The 8306-nt window shown below is 43.8% G+C and overlaps 3 long non-coding RNA genes across 3 annotated transcripts; 2 read left to right on the forward strand and 1 right to left on the reverse strand.

Annotated features, from left to right (window-relative positions):
- The first annotated feature begins 1284 nt into the window (after positions 1-1284).
- LOC311234921 lies at positions 1285-5717 on the forward strand. Its single transcript, XR_014620115.1, has 6 exons — positions 1285-1400; positions 4378-4606; positions 4700-4973; positions 5078-5255; positions 5352-5428; positions 5647-5717. It is a non-coding gene; the product is annotated as an uncharacterized lncRNA (long non-coding RNA).
- A 769-nt stretch (positions 5718-6486) lies between these two features.
- Positions 6487-7168, forward strand: LOC311234406. Its single transcript, XR_014620096.1, has 3 exons — positions 6487-6606; positions 6736-6884; positions 7030-7168. It is a non-coding gene; the product is annotated as an uncharacterized lncRNA (long non-coding RNA).
- On the reverse strand, positions 6881-7717 carry LOC311234407. The gene is made up of 2 exons (XR_014620097.1): positions 7577-7717; positions 6881-7351 (listed from the first exon to the last, which is right to left on the reverse strand). It is a non-coding gene; the product is annotated as an uncharacterized lncRNA (long non-coding RNA).
- Positions 7718-8306: the final 589 nt, after the last annotated feature.

Here is an 8306-nt window from a genome sequence, read left to right on the forward strand (position 1 = left end):
GGTGCCTTGTAGGTCGCAGTTCTCGTTAATAGGTCGAGTTGAAAATGTAATGCTCTGAGATGCTCTGGAGCAATCTCTCTCTGTCTCTCGGATCAATCAAATCAAATAATTAACACATGTATGTTGTCATTTTAAACAACTCACCATTCATTCATTATGCATCAGCAGCAACACAAACACGCACAGCTCTCTCTCTCTCTCTCGCTCTCTCTCTCTCTCGCTCTCTCTCTCTCTCTCAGATGATGTCAGATCCATTCAATAATAAACACATTTGTAAAGCTCGTTATTTTAAACAAGTTACCATTCATTGTCTGAGTGGTTATGTCCCACATGCCGCGAAATTAGAGAGAGAGAGAGAGCGAGAGCGAGAGAGAGAGAGAGAGAGAGAGAGAGAGAGCGAGAGAGAGAGAGCATTTTAGTAAAGTTACATTTTCAACAAGATTGCTGCTATTTAAAGGGGCTATGCGTTATAAATGTCATTTTTCAGTCTCTAGCATTGTATTATAGTAATAGGAGTTCGTATCAATGTGTTTTTGGGCCTAAATACTATATTGACGAATTCCTCAGCTACAGCCCATCCCCTATTTGCCTCTAGTAAATCAGGTCATGTTGATTTGACGAGCTGGGCAACGTCACGGGGCGCTGTTTATAGCGCAAGGTGATGTGATTGGCTGTGTGGTTTTACCTAATGCCCGCCTCCATTCTTGGTACCTGGAGCCGATACAACCTGGAAACAGAAATTGCCGTCACTCGCCTCAATTTCACGATGAGCAGCAAACCCCGCAGATGTAATGTTCCTGGTTGCAGAGCTACCGAGAAGTCTTTGCACAGTTTCCCCGTTGATGCCGAACTTCGCCAACAATGGAACAAGTTCCTTTTTGGTGACCCTCCAAGTTCCGTTGCAACGTCTAATACTCGGGTTTGTACTGCACATTTCTCCGCCGACGACGTCACCAATCAAGGTATTTTTGATGCTGGAGTGGTCTCCATGTTGGTGCTAACCAAAAGAGCTGTGCCTTCAATACGCGACCCGACACAAGAAATAGTAAGTAGATATGTCGTGTGAGATATGTTATCATAAATACCATCTAACGTTATAGTAACTGCTGCTCTTTATAAAGTAACGTTATAGAAAACTATTGAAGCAAGCTAGTCATAACTTCTAAATAAAAGAACACAACTAGTGAGAGGTAAACAAGGTAACGTTATATTTAGTGGCTTGTATTATATTGTAATTGATTTACGATTTGGTAACTCTTAGGCCACCACAAGTTCCAGCGGCAATGTACGCCTTTCTCCTGCTTCAAGGGACTTCAGTTGCCAGACAGACAACCCAAAGATTCGTTCTGTTGGTACACAGCTTTCTATGAAAACACTTCGTTCGCATGTCAAGAGTCAAGGTAGGTTTGTAACTCAGTGTGATGTAATGTAATAATGTGTAATAATGTGACCCAGAATTGTTTAGATTGGCCCCCTTCACCCACCGCTTTCACCCAAAGCTGTAAAGGAATGTGGATTGTTTGTATAGTGTCCCCCCCCCCCCCACCTCCAATGTAAATTACCCAGTATGGTTGTCAATATACAGTATATATACAGTATATACAGTCAAATGTATATACTCCCTTTTCTTGACTCCTTCAGTATCACAAACAGTACTGTATTTGCAAATCAAATTTAGCTCTAGTGTGGTGACCCATGTTGGCGTTACACAGGTCACAATGCTAGCTCTAGTGGTGACCATGTTGTTGTTACACAGGTCACAATGCTAGCTCTAGTGTGGTGACCATGTTGGTGTTACACAGGTCACAATGCTAGCTCTAGTGTGGTGACCATGTTGCTGTTACACCAGGTCACAATGCTAGCTCTAGTGTGGTGACCATGTTGGTGTTACACCAGGTCACAATGCTAGCTCTAGTGTGGTGACCATGTTGGTGTTACACAGGTCACAATGCTAGCTCTAGTGTGGTGACCATGTTGCTGTTACACCAGGTCACAATGCTAGCTCTAGTGTGGTGACCATGTTGGTGTTACACCAGGTCACAATGCTAGCTCTAGTGTGGTGACCATGTTGGTGTTACACCAGGTCACAATGCTAGCTCTAGTGTGGTGACCATGTTGGTGTTACACAGGTCACAATGCTAGCTCTAGTGTGGTGACCATGTTGCTGTTACACCAGGTCACAATGCTAGCTCTAGTGTGGTGACCATGTTGGTGTTACACAGGTCACAATGCTAGCTCTAGTGTGGTGACCATGTTGCTGTTACACCAGGTCACAATGCTAGCTCTAGTGTGGTGACCATGTTGGTGTTACACCAGGTCACAATGCTAGCTCTAGTGTGGTGACCATGTTGGTGTTACACAGGTCACAATGCTAGCTCTAGTGTGGTGACCATGTTGCTGTTACACCAGGTCACAATGCTAGCTCTAGTGTGGTGACCATGTTGGTGTTACACAGGTCACAATGCTAGCTCTAGTGTGGTGACCATGTTGCTGTTACACCAGGTCACAATGCTAGCTCTAGTGTGGTGACCATGTTGGTGTTACACCAGGTCACAATGCTAGCTCTAGTGTGGTGACCATGTTGGTGTTACACAGGTCACAATGCTAGCTCTAGTGTGGTGACCATGTTGCTGTTACACCAGGTCACAATGCTAGCTCTAGTGTGGTGACCATGTTGGTGTTACACCAGGTCACAATGCTAGCTCTAGTGTGGTGACCATGTTGGTGTTACACCAGGTCACAATGCTAGCTCTAGTGTGGTGACCATGTTGGTGTTACACAGGTCACAATGCTAGCTCTAGTGTGGTGACCATGTTGCTGTTACACCAGGTCACAATGCTAGCTCTAGTGTGGTGACCATGTTGGTGTTACACAGGTCACAATGCTAGCTCTAGTGTGGTGACCATGTTGCTGTTACACCAGGTCACAATGCTAGCTCTAGTGTGGTGACCATGTTGGTGTTACACCAGGTCACAATGCTAGCTCTAGTGTGGTGACCATGTTGGTGTTACACAGGTCACAATGCTAGCTCTAGTGTGGTGACCATGTTGCTGTTACACCAGGTCACAATGCTAGCTCTAGTGTGGTGACCATGTTGGTGTTACACCAGGTCACAATGCTAGCTCTAGTGTGGTGACCATGTTGGTGTTACACAGGTCACAATGCTAGCTCTATTGTGGTGACCATGTTGCTGTTACACCAGGTCACAATGCTAGCTCTAGTGTGGTGACCATGTTGGTGTTACACCAGGTCACAATGCTAGCTCTAGTGTGGTGACCATGTTGGTGTTACACAGGTCACAATGCTAGCTCTATTGTGGTGACCATGTTGCTGTTACACCAGGTCACAATGCTAGCTCTAGTGTGGTGACCATGTTGGTGTTACACCAGGTCACAATGCTAGCTCTAGTGTGGTGACCATGTTGGTGTTACACCAGGTCACAATGCTAGCTCTAGTGTGGTGACCATGTTGGTGTTACACAGGTCACAATGCTAGCTCTAGTGTGGTGACCATGTTGCTGTTACACCAGGTCACAATGCTAGCTCTAGTGTGGTGACCATGTTGGTGTTACACCAGGTCACAATGCTAGCTCTAGTGTGGTGACCATGTTGGTGTTACACAGGTCACAATGCTAGCTCTAGTGTGGTGACCATGTTGCTGTTACACCAGGTCACAATGCTAGCTCTAGTGTGGTGACCATGTTGGTGTTACACCAGGTCACAATGCTAGCTCTAGTGTGGTGACCATGTTGGTGTTACACCAGGTCACAATGCTAGCTCTAGTGTGGTGACCATGTTGGTGTTACACAGGTCACAATGCTAGCTCTAGTGTGGTGACCATGTTGGTGTTACACCAGGTCACAATGCTAGCTCTAGTGTGGTGACCATGTTGGTGTTACACAGGTCACAATGCTAGCTCTATTGTGGTGACCATGTTGCTGTTACACCAGGTCACAATGCTAGCTCTAGTGTGGTGACCATGTTGGTGTTACACCAGGTCACAATGCTAGCTCTAGTGTGGTGACCATGTTGGTGTTACACAGGTCACAATGCTAGCTCTATTGTGGTGACCATGTTGCTGTTACACCAGGTCACAATGCTAGCTCTAGTGTGGTGACCATGTTGGTGTTACACAGGTCACAATGCTAGCTCTATTGTGGTGACCATGTTGGTGTTACACCAGGTCACAATGCTAGCTCTAGTGTGGTGACCATGTTGGTGTTACACAGGTCACAATGCTAGCTCTAGTGTGGTGACCATGTTGCTGTTACGCCAGAGCAGGTCACAATGTGTGAGTGTGTGAGTGAGTGAGTGAGTGAGTGAGTGAGCAAAGTTATCAATAAATCCCTTGTTTGACTAAACTATGTTTTGTAAATAGGTGTTCAGGCGAAAGTCGTGTCGCTCTCGGTGGGGACACAAAATACTGGATACTGGTCTAATCAACAGGGACCATCCACGTCAACACCTGTGAAGGGGTTTAGACCCAGTAAAAGACCACGACTGGAGTCTGATGACGATGGAGTGACCGACAGCTCGATCGATGTTCCAGAGCCGCAGGATTCCACTTTCAACATTGACTCTTTGATTAGCGAGCCCTCGATTCTAGCGTAAGTTAGTTGTTACAAACATCTCCATGGCCCGTAAAAATACAAAAGCTATATAGTTGTGCCGTGTTATTTATTTGTGTTTTTCTCAAGCAGGGAACCGTCAAAACCAATCTATGAGGTCCAGAAATACATCGTTTACGAAGACAGTCTACTGGAATTATTTCAACAGTGTCCGGTGTGCGATGCTCAATGTCATATCACCAAAACTACGCGAGGGACCTTCTTGGCTGTCTCCCAAGTTTGCCCCGGTTGTAAATATAGCCGTAAATGGGCGAGTCAGCCTCTCATCGGCAGCACACCAGCTGGAAATATTCAGCTTTCTGCAGCAGTTTTTTTTACTGGCTCATCTTTCACCCAAATGGAGAAGGTATTTGATTTGATTGATTTGATTGACAAGTCAGATATACATTATGTTTTTGTTTGTGATTCACACGTGCATATTAACAAAGCGTTATTCATTTATTCTTTTAGGTCCTAAATGCGTTACACGTCTCCACAATAAAGTACAGAGCGTTTCGGGTACACGCCAAGAAGTTCTTGGAACCTGCTGTTCTAAGTTTGTGGACCAAGGACCAAGACGTTACCCTCGCCAGATTAAGCGAGAAAGAAAGCGTGATAATCGGCGGTGACATGCGAGCCGATAGTCCAGGTTAGAAAAAGCTCCCCAATGACAAATTCCTACTTTATGAATACATTTTTAATATTGCACTACATTGATTGAAATTGTTATTATTATTTTCAACAGGCCACAGTGCTAAGTACGGAAGTTACTCTGTGATGGAACTCGCCACCAATCATGTCATAGACGTCCAACTAATTCAGGTAATTAACAAGTCTGAAGAGACACTGCACCCTTCATTGTGCTCAAACGAACACAAAGCTCTCGGTCTTGAATCTTGAATCGCTGTAGGTGTGAAGTGGTCTGGCTGGCTGTGTGTGTGAGCGGGGTGTGAAGTGGTCTGGCTGGCTGTGTGTGTGAGCGGGGGTTAGGAAATGTTAATTGTGGAATTTTGAAAAGGCTATTCCCTTCCTTGTTCCAGAGCAATGAGGTGGGAGGCAGCTACCATATGGAACTGGAGGGCTTGAGGAGAAGCCTCGCTCTTCTGGACGCCAAATCCGTGACCTTGGACTGTATTGTCACAGACCGTCACCCGCAGATCCAAAAGTACCTGAGAGATCACGACATCAAACACTTCTACGATGTGTGGCACGTGGCCAAAGGTATGTCGAAACGCATCCCACATTCAATTCCACCCCTCCTACCAACCCCCCCCCCCCCCCCCACCCACCCAACCAGTACTGTAATTGCAAATCTGGTATGTCAAAAAATGTAGATGTAGCAGTACTGTCTATCTGTATGTCATGTATGTCATACGACTGTTATGTAATGTTATGTTATGTTATGTAATTCAAGGTCTGTCTAAGAAGCTTGACAAAATTGCACAGGCGAAAGACTGCAAGGTCATAAAAAAGTGGCGCCTGCACATTTCAAACCACCTCTACTGGACAGCTGCCACGTCGAAGTCTGCCGATGAGAGGGTTGCTAGGTGGAAGTCATGTCTCAATCACATGATGAATGTACATGAACACGACGAAGAACCACTCTATCCGCGTTGTCTTCATGCTGACCGTGTATCAAGAGATAGTAGCAAGTGGGTTAAACCTGGTATGTCTGTCTGTCTTTCATCATGAATATATACTCAAAATATTTATTTATGTCCTCATTCTAGATTGGTGTGATTTTCAAATGTATACTTGCTTGAATAATTCTAATCTACTGTAATATACTCTAATGAAATATCTGAATGCAATTTCTTTTTTACTTTAGACTCAAAACCGGCCCACCAGCTCGAGAAGGTTTTGCTAAACACAAGGATCATCAAAGATGTCGCCAAATTGAGTCCACACCATCAAACGTCTTCATTGGAGTCCTATCACAGTGTGATTTTACGTTTTGCCCCAAAAAACGTGGTTTTTTCGTACATAGGAATGCTTTGCAGGTATTTTATATTGTGTACAAATGACTAATTATGGACTCCTGATTTGTCAAATAACTCATTATGTTGCATTAGATAACCTCAGATCAACTACAAATATATTGCTTGTGCTTATTGAAATTTTCCTTTCAGACTATACCTAGCTGCCATGCATTTCAATGAAAACTCAAATCGCCAGCAAGCCATAAACGCTTCTGGAGAGCCGGCGTACAAGATGAGTTTTCCAAAGGCCAAAAAAGGTGGACACACAATAAAACCAAGGAAAATCCCAGCGACATTCAGTAAGTAAAAATATCAACATTTATTATTGCACACACATGACCTATATAAATAGAAAAATATTTCCACTTACAGTGGAATACAATAAATTGAATAAATAATAACCTTTTTAACATGACAAAACAAATAACAATTTCTCATTTACAGACTATGTCAACCAGCTGATGGCGCTCCTGTTTGACTCCGTCGTTCGTGACCCCCAACAATATATCCAGGTGGTAGAGGCGATTGCCATCCCAGAACCTTTGTGCGCACAGTTCGACAGGCCTTCCATGGAAGAAGCGGTAGCCGGCTATGTGTCACGATTCAATCCTGTACCGGTCTGAAGCCAGTATAGACACCATCAACATCCGGAAATTCTGTGCGGATTCGAACCACGACACAGGATGGGATTACTACCCTCACTCTGCGGCCTAAGTAGCCGAAGCACCACGCGACAAAGCATCTGTACGCGATATATCTGAAACGGCTGAAGAAAATCAAGTATTATATTTATGCACAAATAAAATAAAAAAAAAAGCTGGGAAATAACCATTTGTCATGTCATGTCATTGGACAGTAGCAAGCATTGATTATATGTGATGTGCAATAAGGATTAGATTGTGTTTGCAAGAAAGATTAGTATAGTCTGAGAGATGCAAGATGGAGAAACACCTGTAAAAAAATATATAAATCTGTAATAAATATTATTTACTTATTGATTCCGCTTTCTGGTATCCGGCCAAAATCTGCCTTGTAGATATTAGTTGCCATTTGGATGGTATAGGGGTTGAAGCACACTGGATCCAATCCCGGATGATCAACCATGCACAGTAGTCCAGTTGGTTCCTGGTTAATTCGACGTCTGACCTATATATATAGAAAATTAAATCGTTAGCCATATGCATGGTTTTCAGTGCTACCAAGATGCAAGTTTGTGTTACTACTTTACCTGTGGAACTTCCATGCAGCATACATTCTCAGTCTCTGTTGGCATCCGTTCACAATTTCCGCACGTGCACCTAGTAGATTTGAGGGTGAATGAAATTATCAATCAATGGAGGCCAGAGAAAGACTTTCGTCTTGTTTACATCAGGGTCCCCCAATTTCAATCGTCAAGTACAGTTAGTGTCAGTCAGTACAATCAGTCACACTGTTCACAGAAGCAACAGTCAATCATCTTTATCTTTCAGTCACACTGTTCACAGAAGCAACAGTCAGTCATCTTTATCTTTCAGTCACACTGTTCACAGAAGCAACAGTCAATCATCTTTATCTTTCAGTCACACTGTTCACAGAAGCAACAGTCAATCATCTTTATCTTTCAGTCACACTGTTCACAGAAGCAACAGTCAGTCATCTTTATCTTTCAGTCACACTGTTCACAGAAGCAACAGTCAATCATCTTTATCTTTCAGTCACACTGTTCACAGAAGCAACAGTCA

The sequence above is a fragment of the Notolepis coatsorum genome (assembly GCF_963971535.1).
Source record: "Notolepis coatsorum genome assembly, chromosome: 9".
Taxonomy (NCBI): domain Eukaryota; kingdom Metazoa; phylum Chordata; class Actinopteri; order Aulopiformes; family Paralepididae; genus Notolepis; species Notolepis coatsorum.